The sequence below is a fragment of the Humulus lupulus genome, chromosome 1 (genome assembly GCF_963169125.1).
Source record: "Humulus lupulus chromosome 1, drHumLupu1.1, whole genome shotgun sequence".
Classification (NCBI taxonomy): Eukaryota; Viridiplantae; Streptophyta; class Magnoliopsida; order Rosales; family Cannabaceae; genus Humulus; species Humulus lupulus.
Window position 1 is genome coordinate 234,793,031 of NC_084793.1, and position 22,863 is coordinate 234,815,893.

Consider the following 22,863-nt stretch of genomic DNA (forward strand, 5'->3'; position numbering starts at 1 on the left):
GTGCAATTTGAAAACCCTAATTCTATACCCAGTTTCTTGGTCTACACGATATGATACTCGAAATTAAGATAACCCAGAAAAAGAGCCGAATTTTCATCGTTCATGCAAATTCTGGGTTTGGAAAATCCATAATAATAGAAGGGCCTAAAAAGTACACGGTATTGATTGAAGCATTCTATTGCGAAATTAGTAATTGTGCCTAAGTGCAACAGCGTAAGATGTCCATGGAAAAAATAAAGTATAAACACGGATATAAGGGGTCAAGAGCAGATACTTACACAATGTAGATGGCAGATAGACAGAAATCGAAGACCGAATGAGAGGTTGCAGGAACGATTTCACGGAGTCGAACAAGCCAATGTTGTTTTGTTTTCTTGGTTTGGAGAACATGCAAGAACTGGGCAAATCTGAATTCTAGTTTTTCTTCTTTTTCCTCTGAAAACACAAGGCGAGAAAGTGAAATGAGGAAGACGATGGGGATGTGTTTATAGACCCCTGGGAATGTCAAAGGTCGGGCTGATCTGAGCCATTGGCCAGATTTCATATTCGATCCAACGGTCAGGGACAAATGAGATGATGGTACCATAAAGTTGGCAGGCGAACGAATGTGGGCATGGTACCAAGGCACTCAAGTACTCTGGTTAATCAATACCTGGCTGACGTGTGTCCACACTCGAGTGCAATTGATGGTACGGTTTCCAAGAGGAGCAGTTCAAAAGTTTCCTTCTCATAGGATTCGAACTGATACTTTTGAGGGGGTAAGATGTTACACCCAGATTTTGAGATAAGAAGCTATGACCCCGAAAACTGGGTTCGTCAGGTGTGAGCTCGAAATATATGCAGACATCATATGGTTCAATTGTTAAACCTCTCTGAAGTAAAATAACGACCTCAAGGATGTGTAACCTCGAATATTGTCCAAGCTCGCAATGGGTAAAGGCATGACACTTGAATATATTTTTTACCAATTGTCTTCAGACGAGATAGCTCGAGCTCGGGAGGTGCAAGCTCGGATGTGACAACCTCGTCAGCACTTACTCATCCCGAGCATAGAGTGAAGTTAAGTGGCAAGCTCGTAACTGACCCATAGACTTGACGGACTCAATGTCAATCACTGATCTCGAAGACCTGACGAATCACCTGGGATAGCCCATTACGTGTGAACATGCTAATGTTATGTAATCCCAATATTTAAGAGATATCATTTAATCTGTTATCTGTTCTCGATCTTATGGGACGTTTCCGTGTATATAGGAGATAATGCATTTAATATCATTATTTCATTTGATTTACAGTTTATCTTCCCAAAATATGTGGGAATGAATTCTGTAACCTTCTCTATAAATAGAGAAGGAATCACCACTTGTAGAGGATCGATTTTCTGATTTCTAGAGAGAGAACTCTGAGTAATTCATTTCTGAAGAATTTCCAGAAAACTCCTAAGTCTTAATAATATAGACTCGTGGACTAGGCAGATTAACTACTGAACCATGTAAAAACCCTCTTGTTTTTCTTCTTCATTCATTTGCTTCATTGTTTAATTGTTTAATTGCTCTACAATTTAAGTTGACGAAAAACGACGTCAACAAACGGTTTTTAATTTTTTTTGTTAACTTTAACACAATATTCTTATATATAACAGAATATTCTTATATTTAACGGTAGATTGTAAACATGATTTAAACTTAAATTAAATTACATAAATAAATAATTAAACAATTAAAATAAGATATTTTTGAGATATTTTACAATGACAATTATTTAAAAATAATAAAACCATATATTTTTTATAATTTAATTAAACTTAAACTTCACGTATTAGAATAATATCATATTAAACATATAACATAATATAATCTACTATCAATTAGAAATAAACTTCTTTAAAAAAAATAAAAAACTAACAACAAACATAAATTTAAAATCCATGTATAATAGTAATATGATTGGAGCTCTTTTTCTTCATCAAATTCACCAAAGGACATTGCGAGTTACATTAGAAACTAAAATAGTTGATGCATGTATATTACTCTACACTATGACTTTTTCTATTCTTATTTTATTCTATTATTATAAATATATATCTATGTCAATGTTGTGTTTAGATGTCATGTAGAGATTATTGATATAAATATTTATATATATTATAGAATTGTAATTCATTCTACTATATATTGAAGAAAAAAAAATGAACTGGTTTTTATTAAAATTATAAACAATGTTTTGTCCTAATTTTTAATATATTTATGTCATACATTATATTAAACATATTTTATTTATTTATATGATATTGTTTATTTATTTAAAATTTATATGATAATTAAAAATAATAAAAATAAATATATATTTGAATAAATATGTTTATAACTTTAAAACTAAACAAACGTGCATGTTACCTAATATATATGTATATATATATGATTTAAATTAATAAATAATCTCTTATGGGGTTACGCAATACTTATCAATATGATATGATTGTATTAATTAATAATAATGTTGATCCAAATGGTCACTTTAGTTAATTGTATTAACTAACTATTTAGTACCCTGTATTTTTGTAAAGTGTCATTTTTGTATCATGTGTTTATAATAATGTTCATTTGGTATCCTGTATTTTGAAATCTGACATATTTAGTACCATGTATTTTGAAATTATACATATTTGATACCATAAACTCAAATTTAATTAATAAAATTTTACAAATTTAATCAAACCGCCCTCAATTATATGAGTTCCAAATTCAAATTTAATTAATTAATTACATATAACTTATAGTAGTTTGATCATATTGATAAAATTTTATTTATCAAATCTGAGTCTAAGGTACCAAATATATATGATTTTTAAAATATAAGGTACTATATGATCATTATTAAAAAAAAAAAAAATGGTACTAAAACAATACTTTGCATAAACACAGGATACCAAATAAGTAAATTCTCGTGAGTTTATAACTCAATAATCTCTAATGTGGTTTTAACATTAATTCAACACCATTAACACAATTTGTGAAATACTTACTAAACCTCAATATGAGATTGTTGAGTGAAATCATATTAACCCAAATTAATTTATCATTTAATGCAACTCTAATTAATAACATTTTCATTATTGTTTTCTTTTTCTGTTAGAAAATTAATAAAAATTTCATTCTTTATATATTTTGTACCACATTGTAAATAAGAGTTTTCTCCATGTTTTTAAAGTATTCATATAGATAGTTTAACTTTTATATTTTTTTATAATTTAAGAAATAGAATTTCTTAATCAAAATAAATATATAACTGAATTTATATTATTATTATTATTATTATTATAGGTATATATTTGAAAATCAGTCACCTAAGATTCTATTCCTCCCTAAAGTCCATTCCTTCTGGAACATTTCTCTCAGCAGATGAGCACACTCTTCATAAATGGTTTTTAAAAATAAATTAATTTTACCACCATATATATAAGGATTCCTTACATGGTTTTTAGAAATTATTATATTTTTAAAATTCAAAATATAATATAATATTTATCTAGATATTTTTCTATTTAAAAAAAACAATTAGCATAAATTTAAGAAGAAATAAATTTAAAAGATTTTAAAATAAATAAATAACTGAATTTATATCATCATTAATTATATATCTCTTCGATATAAAAAAAATGTGTAGTTGACGAAAATTCTTGGTTTTGATGGTTTCTTTTGTTAATTTAACGGAATATACTTTTAAAATAAATTTAAAAAATATTCTAAAACCATACGTCATACAACTTAAATAAAATTTTATTAAACTTAAACTTCATGTATTAGAATAATACCATATTAAACATATAACATAATATAATCTACTATCAACTAGAAACAATCTTCTTAAAAAAAAGTAACAACAAACTTAAATTTAAAATCTATGTATAATATTAATATTATATTAAACATATAATAAATAATCTCTTGTTGTCACTGTTAAATTAAAAAATTAAAACAAACATAAACTTAAACAAAAATAAATTAATTAAAATAAGATGTCTTAAATATATTAAATGATAATTTAAATAATTAAATCATATTTATTTAAAAATAGTAAAGCCATATTGTTACACCCAGATTTCGAGATAAGAAGTTATGACCTCGAAAACTGGGCTCGTCAGGTGTGAGCTCGAAACATATGCGGACATCATATGAACCAACCGTCAGATCTCTCTGAAGTAAACAATGACCTCGAGGATGTGTAGCCTCGAATATTCTCTAAGCTCGTGATGGCCATGGTATGACACATGAATATATTTTTCCCTGATTGCCTTCAGGCGAGATGGCTCGAGCTCGGGAAGTGCAAGCTCGAATGTGACAACATCGTCAGCATCTATTTGTTCCGAGCATAAGTGAAGCTAAGCGGCGAGCTCATGAACGATTGATAGTCTCGGCAAGTTCAATGGCAATTGCTGATCTCGAAGATTTGATGAATCATCTGGGTTAATCAGTTACGTGTGAATATGTCTATTGTTGTACAATCCCAATATTTAAGGGATATCATTTAATCTGTTATCTGTTCTTGATCTTCATGGGACGTTTCCGTGTATAAAGGAAATAATGCATTTAATAGCATTATATTAATTGATTTACATAATATCTTCTCGAGATATGTGGGAATGAATTCTGCAACCTTCTCTATAAATAGAGAAGGAAGCACCATTTGTAGAGGACCGATTTCTGATTTATTGAGAGAAAAACTCTGGGCAACTCTTCTCTGAAAAGTTTCCAGAAAACTCTCAAGTCTTAATAATACAAACTCGTGGACTAGGCAGAGTTAACTGCTAAACCACGTAAAAATCCTCTGGTTTTCCTCTTTATTCATTTGCACCAATATTTTATTGTTTAATTGCTCTACTATTTAAGTTGATGAAAAACGACGTCAACTGTTTGGTGCTTTCATTGAGAGCAATTAAATAGTACGTGCGTAAGTCTGTTTAGTCAGGAAGCCTCTCAGATTAGCAATGGCTGCAAATGATCCCAATATTCCTGAGGAGGAGATTTTAGATGAAGCTGAGTACCCCCAACGCCCTAGGAAGCAATCTATGGTGAATTCTGACCCCGATGAGAGGAGTGGATCATCCGACTCTCGGGGACCACCTACCCCCAGGGTCGACGAGGACATATACTACAATCTTGAACGATATGTCCCAATAGTGGAACTCAAAAATCATCAAATGCGAAAGCAGTTGGCGGAAGCTAAGAAACGCAACGAAGAGCTAGCCAGGTTGGCAGCTAAAGTGCAAGCGGCTCAGGCCCCACCTCCGCAAGAGGCCCAAGATCCGCCTCCGCGAGACGTCCACGTCCCACCGCGTAGACCGCGGGGTCGGCCACGCAAAAACGCTGCCACCCGAAGAGCAAAGCAACCTCCGCCACCAGTAGAACAACCTGCTTTGCCGAGGCCCCAGAGAAGTAACTGGGCTGGAGGTCCTGCCAACCCAACTACAGAGGCACCAGCCGGAGTATGGAATAACCGAGCCCCGTCAGAGGCTCGGACCCGAAATCCTGATCGAGCAAACTCAGGGCCTTCTAGGCCCCGTAATGGATGGCAGCCACCATCACCAATAAGGCATCCCTCACCAACTCGGAGGAACGCCCAACCGACCCATGGTGATAAGGAAAGGCGACTAGGTGAAGGCGTGGAAATGGGGAAACTACTAGGGAGCATAGGGGTCCCTATCCCACGAGAAGCCAAATGTCTCGATCTCACACTATTGAGATGAGACAACCAACAAGAAACCCATCTCAAAATAATTGTGCAACGAGCCATGTCAGTGAAGGCTCGGGTGACACCAGGTCTGTAAGCATATACGACTAGGAACGTAGAAACACTGGAAATCGAGGTGATCACCCAGATTTACGGGAGCATTTGAACCATAATCGGGGGCGTGACAAACCCCCGAATTCGGACCTAAGAGACCATCTCAACGAGCGCAAGCACCTCGCGTCGAGGTAGGGAGCTGGAGTTGTAATCAATGATGATTAGTTGTCGCTGCTTCAAGTCAGACCTCCCGTAGATTTAGTCCAAGAAAGGATTGAGCAGTTGGAAAGAGCATTCAGGCTCTTACAAAATGAACGAGGTCAGGAACGGGACGAAGAGTTCAATGAAGAACTCGAGCCCTTCGCCCCGCATATTTCTAGCACCCCATTTCCCCAAGGGTTCAGAATTCCTCATGTCCCACCCTTTGATGGGAATTCAAATCCGTACATCCATTTAAGTACGTTCAACACAATCATGCGAGCCAGTAATGTGGGCTACGAGCTCAGGTGCATTCTGTTCCCAGCCTAAATCACGAGACCAGCGATGAACTAGTTTGAAAAGTATAAGAGACATTCGATTGCTTCTTAGGATCAATTATCAAGAGATTTCAATAAGCAATTCAAGGCCATGGTCAGCATTAGGCTCGAGGCGTCTGCCTTGACCAATGTCCGACAACAGCCAAATGAGACACTAAAATGCTATCTCACAAGGTTTAACTTGGAAGTCGCTCGAGCCCGTGATGTCGACAGTGGCAATTTAATGGTTGTTCGAGTTGGAGTAATGCCTGGAAGTCCTCTCTGGGAGGACATGCAAAGGAAACCCGTAAGGTCCTTAACCGAGTTCAATCGACGATCTCAGAGGTTTGTTAATGTAGAAGAGGCGAGGTCAGCATTGAATATGACCTCTCAACCCATAACAACAACAACAAACGCAAACTCTGCCTCGACCTCGGGGGATCCTACGACCTAAAAACCTTCTGAGGATAACCCTTCCAAAAGAAAGAAAAATGAAGGGAGTAATCCCGAGGCAGAAGGGGGAAAGAAGAAGAAAGGGGAAAGATATTTCTCTGTATACAAGGTGTATACCAAGCTCAATGAGTCTCGGGAGAATATCTACTTGGCTAATGAAAACCAGGTCCCTTTCAGACGGCTTGACCCTATGAGAAACCAAAAGGTGAAAAGAGACTCCAACAAGTACTGCAGATTCCATAGAGATATCGGACATACAATTGATGAATGCAGGCAATTAAATGATGAGATCGAAGGTCTGATCTCGAGAGGATATTTCAGGTAATATGTGAGAAATCGAAACCCCAATCAGGCTTCCACCAGCCAAAGGGCAGCAGCCGCACCACCTACCCAGAACAGCAACTCCCGAGCAAGGGAGGATGAACGACCCCCTCCGATTGATGTAGAAGATGTCATAATTATCTCGGGGGGACCACATATTGCAGGATCGGGCAGAAACGTCCAAAAAAGATATGTGAATGAGCTGAAAACTGGTGACGGGTCTCCCTACGAACCCGAACGCAGAGTTCCGAAACAAAAAAGGGTTGAATCTCAACCCATAAATTTTATTGAAGATGACGCATCCCATGTGCAGTTCCCTCATAATGACTAGTTGGTCATAACCCTTCAGCTTGCGAACAAGAGGGTACACCGAGTCCTGATTTATAACGGGAGATCAGTAAATATCATCTACAAGGCCACTTTAGAAACGATGGGACTCGCGCTTCGCAACCTAAAGGCCTATTTAAGGACGTTGTACGACTTTTCAGGAGAAGGGATTGCCTGTATGGGATCCATCGAACTCCCCGTAACCTTGGAAGACTTCCCAGTCTCAACAACCAAGATGATGGAGTTCGTAGTGGTGGATCTTCCATCGGCCTACAATGTACTGCTCGGGAGACCCGCCCTAGTAGGACTGGGGGCAGTTTCGTCCGTTAGGCACCTGGCCATCAATTTCCCAACTTCTAGCGGCATTGGGACACTGAAAGGAGACTAGCTCGTGGGAAGGGAATGCTACAGCATTTCCATGAGAGGGAAGAAGCAGACAAGTGCGCAAACACTTGTAGTAATTCAGAATAAGGATGGGACAGTCTTCAAAATAGACGAAGAGATCGATCCAAGAATAGAAGAAAGGGCTGACCTCGAGCCTCTAGAAGAGCTCGAATAGGTCGATCCCCCGAAAACTGTGAAGGTGGGGAAAAACCTTTCAGAAGAAACAAAGTACCAATTAATATGCTTCTTGAGGAAGAACCGGGATGTCTTCGCATGGTCGCATTCGGACATGGTAGGGATAAGTCCGAATGTGATAAGCCACACCCCTAACATTATTAAGAGCTTGCCCCCGAAGCAACAAAAACGAAGACTCTTGGACGATGGCAGGAAGAAAGACCTGAAGGAAGAGGTCGACAGGTTGAAGGCGAATCAATTTATACGAGACGCCTTCTACCCTGATTGGGTCGCCAACCCAGTACTAGTTCCAAAACCTAACGGTACATGGCAATCTTATATTGATTACTTTGACCTCAATAAGGCATGTCTTAAGGACTGCTTTCTTTACCTCGGATCGACCAGTTCGTAGATGCCACAGCTGGGCACGGACTTATGTCATTCATGGACGCTTATTCTGGATATAACCATATTGTCATGCATGCCCCAGACCAAGAGCATACGAGTTTTGTGACAGATAAAGTGATGTATTGTTACAATGTCATGCCTTTTAGGCTCAAAAATGATGGAGCCACCTACCAAAGGCTCGTAAATATGATGTTCTCTGAGTAGATAGGTAATAACATGGAAGTGTATGTTGATGATATTTTCGTCAAATCTAAACATAACAATAACCATGGGGACGACCTCGAAGAATGCTTCGCCGTGCTATGAAAGTACAACATGAAGCTCAACCCCCACAAATGCTCCTTTGGAGTATCGTCGGGCAAGTTCCTAGGCTTCATTGTGAACGCACGAGGAATAGAGGTTAATCCCGACAAGATCCAGGAGTTAATTGACATGCCCTCACCTCAAAAACATAAAGATGTCCAGAGTTTGACAGGACGGATGGCGACATTAAGTAGGTTTATCTCAAAATCTACAGACCGCTGTCTCCCATTTTTCAACCTTTTGAGAGGGGGAAAAAAATTCGAGTGGACAGAGGACTGCGAGCTGGCATTTCAGGAGCTCAAGAAACATCTCGCGGAACCTCCCATCTTGTCGAAACCTATCACGGGAGAAATTTTGTACCTATATCTCGCTACAACCAAGCACGCCATCAGCGTCGTGCTCGTCCGAGAAGACCAGAAGGTGCAAACACCAGTATACTATGTCAGCAAAAGGTTACTGGGGGCAGAATTGAGATACCCCTTAATGGAGAAATTGGCTCTCAGCCTAATTCACTCATCTCGAAAGCTCCGACCTTACTTCCAAGCACACCCCATCCATGTACTGACCGACCAACCACTACGGCAAGTCTTGTCTAAGTCAGAAGCCTCGGGCCAATTATTAAAATGGGGTGTTGAGCTCGGACAATTCGAGATCACTTATCATCCGAGAACAACCATAAAAGGATAGGCTCTAGCAGACTTCATAGTGGAATGCACTGGAATGAATGATGACGAAGTTATAACCCCAGCCCGCGAGCTGTGGAAACTTTATGTCGATGGGTCCTCCAACGAGAATGGATCGAGGGCAGGAATCATTTTGATCACTCCAACTGGAAGTCGATTTCACTCCGCCTTAAGGTTTGGCTTCGAAGTGTCTAACAACGAGGCTGAATATGAGGCTCTATTGGTCGGACTTCGAATAGCCAAGGAACTCAAGGTTAAGGCAATACATTGCTACAGTGACTCGCAGTTGGTGGTCAAGCAAATTTTAGGGGAATACCAGGCTCGCGGAACAAAAATGGCCGCATATTTAGAAAAAGCTAGACTAGATCCTATACATGGCCAGGTCAACCGCCCGATCCTTCCTCTCCTTGAACTCTTCAAGGAGACGAGCCTTTTCGCCCTCCATGATCTCGAAGGTGGCCTTTTTCTCCTCCTCGAGCTTGGTATTCAGCTTCTCAAGCTCCTCAACCCTGGAGATCTTCTCTTTGAGCTTATTTTTCACCTCCTCGAGCTCGGCATTCAGCTTCTCAAGCTCCTCAACCCTGGAGCTCATCTCTTTGACCTCGGCCTCCAGTTTTGACTTCGTGGCTTTGTACTCGTCTGCGAGCTTGAGCTGGAAATCCTTCACCTCCTGAGGATAGGACATGCTCGCATGGACCTCATTGTTCAACTTGTAATTCAACTGAGAAAACACGGTAAGAGACTAGCACACAAACGAATCAAGTTAGAACATAATCTAAGAAAAATTCCAAGAAATAATCAAGTAAGAGAGGTTACCGCAGATGCGAGCTCGACACTTTTGTAGTAAAGGACGTTGCAGTCTCGAGCATTGACCAAAACCTGCCACTGAGGAGCCTCAAAATTATTAATGATTTGGCCTACCCAAGATAGGATGTCCGAGCCGAGAGTGGCACCGTGAACCCCGGCAGCCTTGTCGACGACATACTCATCGACATGAGTAGAAAGCGAGAGCAGGCGCTCCCTGGAGGTCGCCAGTTTCTTCGGAGCTAGGTCGAGTGTTGGAAGGATCTTGATAGTGGGAGGCAAGGGAGGAGCATCTGTTGTGGAAGCATTGACCTGGGAAGTAGGGTCCGCTACCGGGCTCGGAATAGTAGGAGCTAGGAAAGGAGTCACCTTTGTCCTTTTAGGGACCTTAGTAGGCCGACATAATTTTTGCAAGGCTCTCAAACACTTGCTCTGCTTGGCCCCCTCACCCCTGGAGAGCACGTTCTCAAGATCGAGTCCATAGTACCTACACAATCAAATCACATTAGAAAACGATCTCAAGATGCTAAAATTAGCATAATGCATACAATTGAAGGAATTAAAGTCAAATGACGAGGGACCTAACTGGAACTCTCCCCCGAGCTTGTGCTCGGCGACCACGTAATTCTCCTATCTTCGGAGGAGGCAAGGTGTAACGCCCAACTAATTAGGGTCTGTCACCTAGTGTGTTTAAAACCAGTGCTAGACTTGCTAAACAAGTCATTTGGACTAAACGTGTGATTAAGCCACTAAAGGTTTAGGTATTAAAACTTTTGGTCAACTCATAAGCATTTTCATTAAGCTAAAAGCATGTTCTTTACACGGGATCCCAAAAACATCAGTTTAAAAGTTGGTTACAACACTCAAGTTACATAATAAGCTGACCTAGGCAGCAAAAGCTGGGTTTAACCCTAGTTCCCTTGAGCATCTCGGTCGTGGTGGTCGAGCGGACTGCATATGTACATGTCACTGCTTTTGCCCTCCGACTCATGGCTAGTTGAGCTTCTCTTTACCTTTACCTGCACCACAAAGTACATGTGAGCCAAAAGACTCAGCAAGAAAACATATTGAACAGTTCTCAATGTAGCATAACTATCAAACAGTAATAATTGAACTGGTGTATTCATTATACAAGTTGGCAACCATGGGGTACGCAAGCGTGTGTCGCACTTCCTTTCAATGTGTTGGCATCCGAGCCAATCAAGTGCATGTTGCACTCCCAGGGTGGCCCAGCCATGGTGGCCTGCACTCCACGTGCACAATTCCAATCTCAGCTTATAAACTGAGTCCTTTAAGTCCTTGACTTATAAGTCAAGCCTCACATGCCTCCGACTTGTAAGTCGAAGCTTAAGGACCCTCGACTTATAAGTCGATCCCCATTTAACATCCTAATAACCCTCTGGTTTATAAACCGAGCTTCCCAGTCATAACAGACAACCACATATCTCATATAGCATACATATCAACAATTACAATGCATTATAATACATTTAAACAACAGTCATAGGTGTAATCATAATTAAGCGCACCCCAGGGTACCTAATCAGATATTCTCAAACATAATGATAATCATGTTCATTAACAGGGCCAAAGCCTTAATCATATCTATATTCATCATTGACTAAGCTCTAGTCACACATTCACATAATGGGTGCAGTTTTCTTACCTGTGACCCAAGCTATCCGCGCACCGCGATCACGAGCACAATCCTCTACCCGAGCCTTGAAGAAATCCTAGTCATAACACATAACTAATAATCAACCCTCACGTTCTAGTCCGTTAAATAGTTTCGAGGCATAATTCTAACCTGTGGGACCTTGGTTTCTACCAAACCGGGTAGTAGAAACCTTCCCGAGCCTTAATGTTCAAGTTCCCGAGCTAAAAACCCTCATTTTGCCAAAATTCCACCTTTGGGCCGCGGCCCAGCCTCCCTTAAGTGTCGCGGCATGCCCCAAAGTAGAGGCAAAATTGCCTCATATCTGTCAGCCTAGGACCGCGGTGCCCAAACCTTGTGCCGCGGCGCCTGGGAAATTTCCCGAAGCCTCACTAGCCAATAAACTCAAGCGGGCCGCGACGCTGATGAACAGGGCCGCGGCTCAACCCCGAAACCCAGAAATTCCATGCAAACTCTACGAGCTAGCTTCCTTGAAAATCATCCCAAACGCACCCCAACAATAGAACTGAGTCCCAAAACCATCCTAATACACTTTAAGCAGCACATAAGCCCAGAGAAACCAACCAAAATCCTAATACAACCTAAATTCCATCACCTAAAGGTCCAACCCCCAAAACTCTACCAAGCAAAGGAAACTCAACAGAAAAACCATTTTTGATTCTTACCTCCGATATAACTTCGGCTTGGGATAATTCCTCACTCCTCAAACTTGCACTACACCAAATCCAGCCCAACTCCTCAAGCTTTTCCTCAAAAATCCCCAGTCTTCCAAGAGAAAGCGTGAACTGAATTTGAGAGAGAGAGCTACCTGATTTTTTTTTTCTTACTTCTTTCCCTTCCAAAATATGCTAGAGACTAAGGGAACCCCTGCTGCTTAACATAAGCCTATCCCTTAACCAAAATGACTAAGATAGCCCTTTAACTTATCCTTATTCCTTTAAGTAACCCAAGGGCACATCAGTCATTTGCCAGACCTCGTTAAGTCCCTAAATAATCTTATAAATCCCCACTAATCCCGGCATGTCCAAATCATACCAAACTACTACCCATTGCTCCATAAATCCCGAACTCATTTTACATTCCCAAAATACCCCTAGACTCTTCCCGAGCCGGGTATTTGGCCCCGTTGTGACTTTCTAGCTAATCGGCTCCCTAGGACCGTCTCAGATCACACATCACAAATATATCACCAATATAACATAAATATCACATATATTGCATTTATGCCCTCAACGGGCTAAAATCACAAACATACCCCTAATAACCAGACGGGGCCCATATGCATATTTCATTCACCTAAACAGGCAAGCATAGTTATATTATAGTATAATTCACATAATAACTCAATTATTGCCTCCCAGCCCCCTAATCCAGGCACTAAGCCACATTAGGAAATTTGGGATGTTACACAGGGGGAGTCCCTTCCCTATATGTGGAAGTCGGCCTCGAAAGGTCATATAATCGTTTGTCCCATATTGGACGGCTATTCCATCCCAAACCTCATTCAAACTATACATTGTGTCATATTTCCCTAGCCAGCTATCAAACCTATGGACGCTATCATTTACCCATGACCATACATAAAAGTTGTCCCTGTCATCTTCGCATAAGATTAGGGTGTCGAGTTTGTGTTTAAGTAGGGAAGGAGACCATAAGGTCGAGCTAAGAATGACCTTACCTCTGTCAGTCGAGCTCGAGGCCTTGTCATTGGCATCGTTCCCTGAGCACGGACTCTTCAAACGGCGAGCTGGGGATCATGCCTTAGAACTTCGCCTCGGAGGAAGGTTGCCGATTGGGAGAGGCACAAACTCCCACTTGGTGTACTTCTTGAAGGCCCTATCGTCTGTGGATTGATCCTTCTCCAGGAGACCACAGGCTCAAAGCCTATCTTCGTGAAGAAGATAGGACAGGGATCACCTACCGTAAGGAAGCTGGAGCAAAGCCTCTTTATGCTCCCTCATTGCATCTGTGGGAGTGGGACGGTGATAGTTGGCTGAGAAAATGGAATACACTATGAGTGGGTCGAGCTTAAAAAAAATCGAGCATGAGAGGAAAATGATTGTATACTTACGGATTCGTCTGAACGAATAATATCTATAGGGAGCCAAGCCGTCCGTCCAAAAGAATACTAGCTTGAAGTTGGGAGGATGGTTCGATAGGTCCTCCAAGATCTTCTTCTCCCTGGGATAGCTCGAGCGGTAGTAGAAGCCATCTCCTCCCCGAGCTCGGCAGGGATTGCTTTTCAAGAAAAAGAGATACAAAATCTCTTTTGGTGAAGGTCATTCCCACTTTAGCTCGTGGTAAAGCGACCTCAGGGCTGACAAGACCTTGTATGAGTTGGTCTGGAGTTGGAAGGGCACGAGCCCAAAAAAATCCAGAAAGTCCTTAAAAAAGGACTTCAAGGGCAATAAGGCCCCTGCCCTCATATGCTCGTGGTTCCAAGCCGCGAGCTTTAGCTTATTGTTGGGATTTCCATCTCTCGGGGCACGGAAGCTACGCTCATTGGAAGTTGGAGCTCGACACCTTAACGAGCCTAATAATCCTAGGTTGTGGCGAGCTAGGATGTTGGTTATCTGCCCCAATGAAGAGACCGAGCTCCAATAATACTCAGCCTTGAAAAATTCTCCCCTTGAGGTGGGGATGGCGGTTGGCTGCGAGGTGGTTGGGTGATTTGTTGATTCTTCCATCAATGAAAATTTGAGTTCGCCTAGTTTAAATGCGACTGTCACTTTGAGAGTAGGGTCGAGAGGAATTGGTCTTGGCTCGGGGTCCGATTTTGGATAGACTGCGACCCTAAGTTTCTTCCTCTTTCTCTCTTCAACCTCACCGATCTGGCGTCGAAAATGAGCTCGAGTTTCCTCTTACTCACACTTCAATTCGTGCTCTCGAATCAGTCGCTGGTTCTGAGTAAAGGGTGACTCTGGGCTCAGAGTTGTCGGTGAGTAAGGAATCGCAAATATTGACCCCCACCGCTTTTCCAAATTCTGCGACATCTAGCAAGAAAGAAAAAGGGTGAGGGCCAGGCGTATAAGAAATTAAGGATAAAAATCGAGATGGTCTGAGCTAGAATGCTCTAGACCATCGAATAAGCTCGATTAAAAGAATGAGATCAGGTTTGGAAGAAACCTGAGCTATCAAAAGAATCGAGCCTCGAGCTTGTATTAGATGCGAAGGGGGGAAAGTGGATTTATTTTTGAAAGATCCCGGATTTTCAGGGAAAAAGTTGGCGGTTACTCAAAAAGTGATATTTTTGGGAAACGTGCAATTTGAAAACCCTAATCCTATACCCCATTTCTTGGTCTACACGATATGATATTTAAAATCAAGATAACCCAGTAAAAGAGCCATATTTGCATCATTTATGCAAAATCTGCGTTTGGAAATCCGTAACATCAGATGAGCCTAAAAACTACATGATATTGACTAAAGCATTCTAGTACAAAACTAGTAAATGTGTCTAAAGTGCAACAACATAAACATGCATTGAAAAATAAAGTATATACAAGAACATATGGGCAAAATGTAGATGGTGGGTACAGAGAAATGGATGACCGAAGGAGAGGTTGCAAGAATGATCTCACAGAGTCGAACAGGCCAACGTTGTTTTGCTTCCTTGGTTCAGAGAACATGCAACATCCGAACGAGTTATGACTTCTGATTTTTTGTTCTTCTCTTCTCTCTGAAAGCTCTGAATGCGAACGGGAAGAAGATGGTACAAGCATATTTATAGGCCACAAAAGAATGTCAAGCGACGAATTAATCTGGACTGTTGGTCAAGTTTGATATATGATCGAACGAACGTGTACAGGCGTGGCAATGGCGGCAAAAAGGTGGTACAGTTTCCAAGAAGGGCAGTTCAAAAGTTTTCTTCTCATGGGATTCGAACTAATACTTTTGAGGGGGCAAAATGCTACACCCAGATTTCGAGATAAGAAGTTATGACCCCAAAAACTGGGCTTGTCAAGTGTGAGCTCGAAACATATGCAGACATCAAATGAACCAACCATCGGATCTCTCTAAAGTAAACAACGACATCGAGGATGTGTAGCCTCGAATATTCTCTGAGCTCACGATGGCCATGGTATGGCACATGAATATATTTTTCCCTGATTGCCTTCAGGCGAGATGGATCGAGCTCAGGAAGTGCAAGCTCAAATGTGATAGCATCGTCAACATCTATTTGTTCCGAGCATGAGTGAAGCTGGGCGGCGAGCTCGTGATCGATTGATAGTCTCAACAAGTTCAATGGAAATTGCTGATCTCGAAGATTTGATGAATCATCTGGGTTAATCAGTTACGTGTAAATATGTTTATTGTTGTACAATCCCAATATTTAAGGGATATCATTTAATCTGTTATACGTTCCCGGTCTTCATGGGTCGTTTCCATGTATAAAGGAAATAATGCATTGAATAGCATTATATTAATTGATTTATAGAATATCTTCCCGAGATATGTGGGAATGAATTATGCAACCTTCTCTATAAATAGATAAGGAAGCACCATTTGTAGAGGACCGATTTCTGATTTCTTGAGAGAAAAACTCTGGGCAACTCTTCTCTGGAAAGTTTCCAAAAAACTCCCAAGTCTTAATAACACAGACTCGTGGACTAGACAGAGTTAACTGCTGAACCACGTAAAAATCATCTGGTTTTCCTCTTTATTCATTTGCACTAATATTTTATTGTTTAATTGCTCTACTATTTAAGTTGACAAAAAACAACGTCAACACATACATATCATCTTTTATCTTATAAATTTGTGTGATAGTTTATTTTTTATCAAGCAATTGAAGCTCCTTTTCTTCATCAAATTCACCAAAGGACATTGTGAGATACATTATAAACTAAAAATAGTTGATCCATGTATACTGCTCTACACTATGATTTTTTCTATTATTATTTTATTCTATTATTAATGTCTTTTTAAAATGTTATTGTAATTTATATATATGTCATGTAGTCATGTAAATATATATTTATGTCAATATTGTGTTTAAATATCTTATATGTAGAGATTATTGATATAAATATTTATATATACTATAGAAATGTAATTCATCGTATTATATATTGAAGAAAAAAAGCGAACCGGTTTTTATTAAAATTATAGACAATGTTTTACCCTCATTTTTTAATACATTTATGTCATACATTATATTAAATTTATTTTATTTATTTTTATGATATTGTTTATTTATTTAAAATTGATATGATAATTAAAAAATAATAAAAATAAGTGCATGTTTATAATTTTAAAAATAAACAAACATGCATTGCACGTTATTTTTACCTAGTATAAATAAATATATATATATACTAGGTAGAAGCAACGTCCAATGCACGTTTACTTAATTTTAAAGTTGTAAGCATGCTTATTCAAATATATATTTATTTTTATTATATTTTTTAATTATCATATAAATTTTAAATAAAAAAATATATCATAAAAATAAATAAAAAATGTTGAATATAATGTATGATATCTAAATACAACATTAAAAAAATTATAACAAAATATTGTCTATAATTTTATTAAAAATCCGTTCATTTTTAAATATATATAATAGAATGAATTATAGTTCTATAGTATATAGAAATATTTATATCAATAATCTCTCTCTATATATATGACATCTAAATACAACATTGACATATATATATATTTACATGGCTACATGATATATGTATATAAATTACAATAATATTTAAAAAGAAATTAATAATATAAATAAAATTAGAATAAAAAAAGTCATAGTGTAGAGCACTATACATGCATAAACTATTTTGATTAATTAATTAATTTTTGTTTAAGTTTATGTTTGTTTGTTGCTAGTTGATAGTGTATTATATTATATTATATGTTTAATGTGATATTATTTTAATACGTGAAATTTAAATTTAAGTTTAATTAAATTTTATTTAAGTTATAAAACGTATGATTTTATTTTTTTTAAATAATTATCATTATAAAATATCTCAAAAATATTCTATTTTAATTTGTATAATTTTTTTTAAGTTCAAGTCAATATCTCAAAAATATCATATTTTAATTTGTTTAATTATTTATTTATTAAATTTTATTTAAATTTAAATCATATTTACAATTTATTATTAAATATAAGAACTATCTATTAAAGTTTACTGAAAAAATAAAAAAATATTAAAATGGAGAATTTATATTAGCCTCGCACTTTTTATATAGAAAAGATAATATGAACTTGCACATGATATATAATAAATAATCACGTGGAGATACACACTAGTTTAAGCTGGTAGAGCCCACAAATCGATCTCATTTCAAATTATGTCTAACAATAAAAAAGTATTATATTATTTAAAATATTTAAATAAAAATAAAGAAATTGAAATAATTTGATTATATATAATTTTAAATGATATACCATTCTATATGATTAATTAAACATAATTAAGACATCACGGAAAATTTTGATTTAAAGTAGGGCACAGGAAATTTTTTCATAATAAATATAAAATTAAATATTTATACTTATATTTATATAAAAAAATAGAATCCTAGTGATGCCCTACATGAGAGTGGTACTCTTCATACATAAAATAAAAATTTATACATAAGTAGTTCAATATTTTGTGTTATAAAATTTTATGAATGGAGAGTCATTTTTTTTATATATACTAGATATAAACAATGTATAATACATGTTTGTTTAGATTTATTTATCGAATTTATTAATTATTTTTATTAAATTTGTATTATTGTCATATAAATTTCAAATAAATAAACAATATTATATATAAAAAAAATGACATAAACATATTCAATGAAAAATTAAACCAAAATATTATTTATGATCTTTATATAAATATATATAATATGATAACATTTTTAAACATAAATGATAATTTTTTTAATAAAAATAAAAAATTATGTATTATATATTATTATAATGATATTTTATAATATTTAAATTTATATTAATATGAGTATTAAATATCCAGTCTTTTATTGAATATTATTGTAATATTAATATTTTATAATATATGAATTCATATTAATATAATTAGTAAAAAATTAGGAATATATATTACTATCATAATATATTAATATAATTATTTAATATCTAGTATTGAATTATATATTATTGTAATAATAATATTTTATAACATTTGAATATGAATTTAAATTTATATTATTATAATAATTATATATGTAGTCTTATATTAAATATTATTATAATTAATAAATATCTATTTTTAATTAGTTTTAAAAGTATATTCTGTCAAATATTTAGAATATTATGTTAAAGTTAACAAAACAAACCGTTAAAACTAAGAATTTTCGTTATCTACACGCTTTATATATAGAAGATATATATACATATATATATACTAGATACAAACAACATGCAATGCACACTTGATTAGCTTTATTTATAGAATTTATTAATTATTTTTATTAAATTTGTATCATTGTCGTATAAATTTCAAATAAATAAATAATAATATATATAAAATAAATACCATAAACATATTAACCTCGTGCATTAATTCATATTGTTTTATTGTGCATTTTAAACAAAACATTATTTAAGATTTTTTTTAATATATATATAATAAGATAATCTATTTAAACATAAATGATAATTTGTTTAATAAAAATTAAGATTATGTATTGTATATTATTATTATAATGATATTTGATAATATTTAAATTTACATTAATATAAGTATTAAATATTATTATAATGATAATATTTTATAATATTTAAATTCATTAAAAAAAATTAAGATTATATATTAATATCATAATAATATTTTATAAGATTTAAATTTATATTAATATTATACGCCCTGAATATCAGCATGTACTTTGTTGAGGCAGCTCGGGCAAAGCGAACTAACGAAAAGCTCAAATAACTCAAGCTGATGAATCATTTAGCAGCTTATCACTTGGAACCATGGTATAAACATGGCACCAAAACACAGGAGCTAGCTCTAAATTAAGCTCGTGGTACATCAGAGGCCTGACATACCCCAGGATCTTTGTAAAGTTGACCACGCAATATAAACATGCCTATAACAGACATCACGTGTCTGTTTAATTCCCGGATACGCAATTTAAATGTGCGTGATCAGACATCACGCACTTGATTAAGGCCATGCAGCCCATTACCTTTTTTATATGATTGATTAGACCACACCTCAGTGTAAAATTTAGATGTTAATCATCAATGTCGCAGAAATGATGTGAAGGATCAAGAGATCACGGGATGACCCCTATACCTACCCAGAGATCATTCTTCTATAAATACTAGGATCCTGGGTAGTGCAAGGGGTTGGATTTTTTCTGTAATGCAAATGCTCTGTAAAAATAGCAAGAGAGAGAAACACTAATAATATTAACTCGTGAACTAGGGGATTTTAACCTCCGAACCACGTAAAAAGGAATGATCATTTTTCTCTTCGTAGTTGACTTCTAGCATCCTTGAGTATTATCATTTTCTTATTATGGTTTATCATTAAGTACTAATTCATCCTAGTTATTCATATAATTCACTGTTGGCAAAAAATCGCGTCAACAGTTTGGTGATTTCATTGAAAGGATTTAGATTAGTGCTATCACAAAAAATTTATCATGGTGGTCACTCGTTCGAGACATGGTAACGAGGCGGATTAACATGGTGGGCAGGAGGCTCACCATACCACCATATCCAACGAACAAGACCCGGAGATCCAGCAACGATCGGGGAAACAGCCGATGGGCCATGACGATACTAGGAGTTCAGTGCCCCTACCGCAAAATTCGAACTCAGGTTACCTGACGGCGGTGGAAATGGAAAACATGCAGTTGAGGAGTCATCTAGCCAAAGAAAATAACCAAATCGAGGAAGTCTTAGCCCGACTACCCCCTCTTGCAACCGACGTTAACATCGGAAAGAGGCAAAGCAGGACTCACAAGTCCCGCCGGGATAGTCGGCCCAGGCCTAATCGATCGGTTAGAACCTCAACCCCGAGTTCTGCACCCATGTCGCACCATCACCAGGAAACTATGTTTGATGATTTTCCCAGGGCCCATCAACAAGTCAGCCGGTCAGTCAGAACTTCAACCCCAAGTTCGGCTCCACCATCGAATGCACCCAGGAGAGCTCACGATGGTTCCAGAAGGAGATCTGGAGGGAGCTCGCGTGGCCAACCTGCTCCGGCTAGCCCCCCCACGCAGCGATCAGATCGCCAGATGCAGAGGGCTGGAGGCGCTGGAGCAGAGAGACCGCGGGCTAGTTGTGTCCGATCTGATGGAACTAGAATTGCATCACCGATAAGACATCCTCCTTCGCCGATAAGCTATCCATCTCCTACTCGTCCTGCTCGAGACATTCCTGCATACGGGAATAGCAAGAGGAATCCTCCTCCCGCCGTTCCTGCTCATCACCCGCGAGCACACGGAAATGTCCAAGATCCTCACCCTCGGCAGCAGGCGCTGAGCTTTTCCAATGGGAGCTATTGGACCAAAAGCCACTAAAGTGGCAGATCTGGTGGAGACCTGAGAAATCATCTAAGTTCGGCACAAAGCCCTCAAGCCGCCCCGTGTACTGACCTTCGAGATCGCCTCAACTCGCAGAGGGGAAAGCCGACCCAAAATGAAAGTCGTGCTCGCCGAGAGGATGGTCCTTCTGAAATACGTGACAATGGGAATGTCCTACCAAACCAAGCTCAAACTTGGAGGGACAATAACTTGCCTAACGCGTACAATGGGACGGGAGCTATTGAACAGCCCCAGAACAACCCAGGGATCAAAGACCAAACCCTCAAAAGGTTAGCTCAGATGGAGGAACTAATGAAGAGGCTCCTATCAGAGAAGGGAAAAGACGAATACGACTCAGGGGACGAGCTTGAGCTTTTTGCCCCTAACATCGCAGCAACGGCGTACCTGTCGGGTTTCAGGATGCCCCATCTATCCAAATTCGATGGGGACAGAGATCTGTCGGATCACTTGGGGATGTTCAACACCCCGATGATGACCCATTATATCAGACCCGAGCTGAGATGCCTGGTATTCCCTTCGACTTTGATCGAGCCAGCTAGGCAGTGGTTCAAGCAATATAAGAAACATTCTATCAGCTCATGGAAGAGTTTCTCTGTCGATTTCAAGAGGGCATTCTGAGCCTCTCAAGCAGTTCGCGTCAAGGCGGATTCCCTGGAAAACGTAAAGCAACAGCTCGGAGAACCCTTAAAGGCCTATCTGAGCAGGTTTGCCAACGTTGCGGCCCGAGCTAGAGACGTAGACGAAAGTTCCAGACTCATGGCTATGAGAACTGGAATCCTTGTTGGGGGTAATCTATGGAAAGAAATCCAGAGGAAAGGTGTCAGCACCGTGGATGAATTCCTGAACAAGGCCCAGAGATGGATAAACTTGGAAGAAGCGCGAGCATCGGTCGCGGGAAACGGCCAAGTCTCTGACCAGCCCTCTGGAGCGGAAACGGACTTTGTAACAACGACTCAAACCCTTCCTCGGAATAACCAGGGGGGAGGAAGCAAGAGAAAGGGAAGTTGTGAGGGCGGCCAGCACGGTCCAAGGAAGAACAAGCCCGTGGAGAGGTTCAAACCGGTCTAGCAGTTTATACCGACCTCACAGACACTAGAGAGCAAATTTTCCTAGTGAATTCTGCCCGCCTTCCATGGAAAAAACCAGAGCCCTTGAAGAATCAGAAGGCAAAGAGAGACCCTTCCAAATTTTGTCGATTCCACAACGACATCGGTCACAACACCGATGATTGCAGGCATTTGAAGGATGAGATCGAGACACTCATCTGCGCTGGACCCCTGGCTCAGTATGCCCAGAATCGAGTCACTCCTAATCCACCCGCCAGGCAAAATACTCAATCAGCTCCGAAAATCCCAGCAAATCCGACCGGAGCCCAGGTGGGTCAGGACATTCCTCCTCCAATAATAGGAGGAGACATAACCACCATTTCTGGAGGCCCTCATCTGCCAGGCTTAAGTAGAGGTGCCCAGAAAAGATACATCAACGAATTGAGGTCTCACAACGGAGT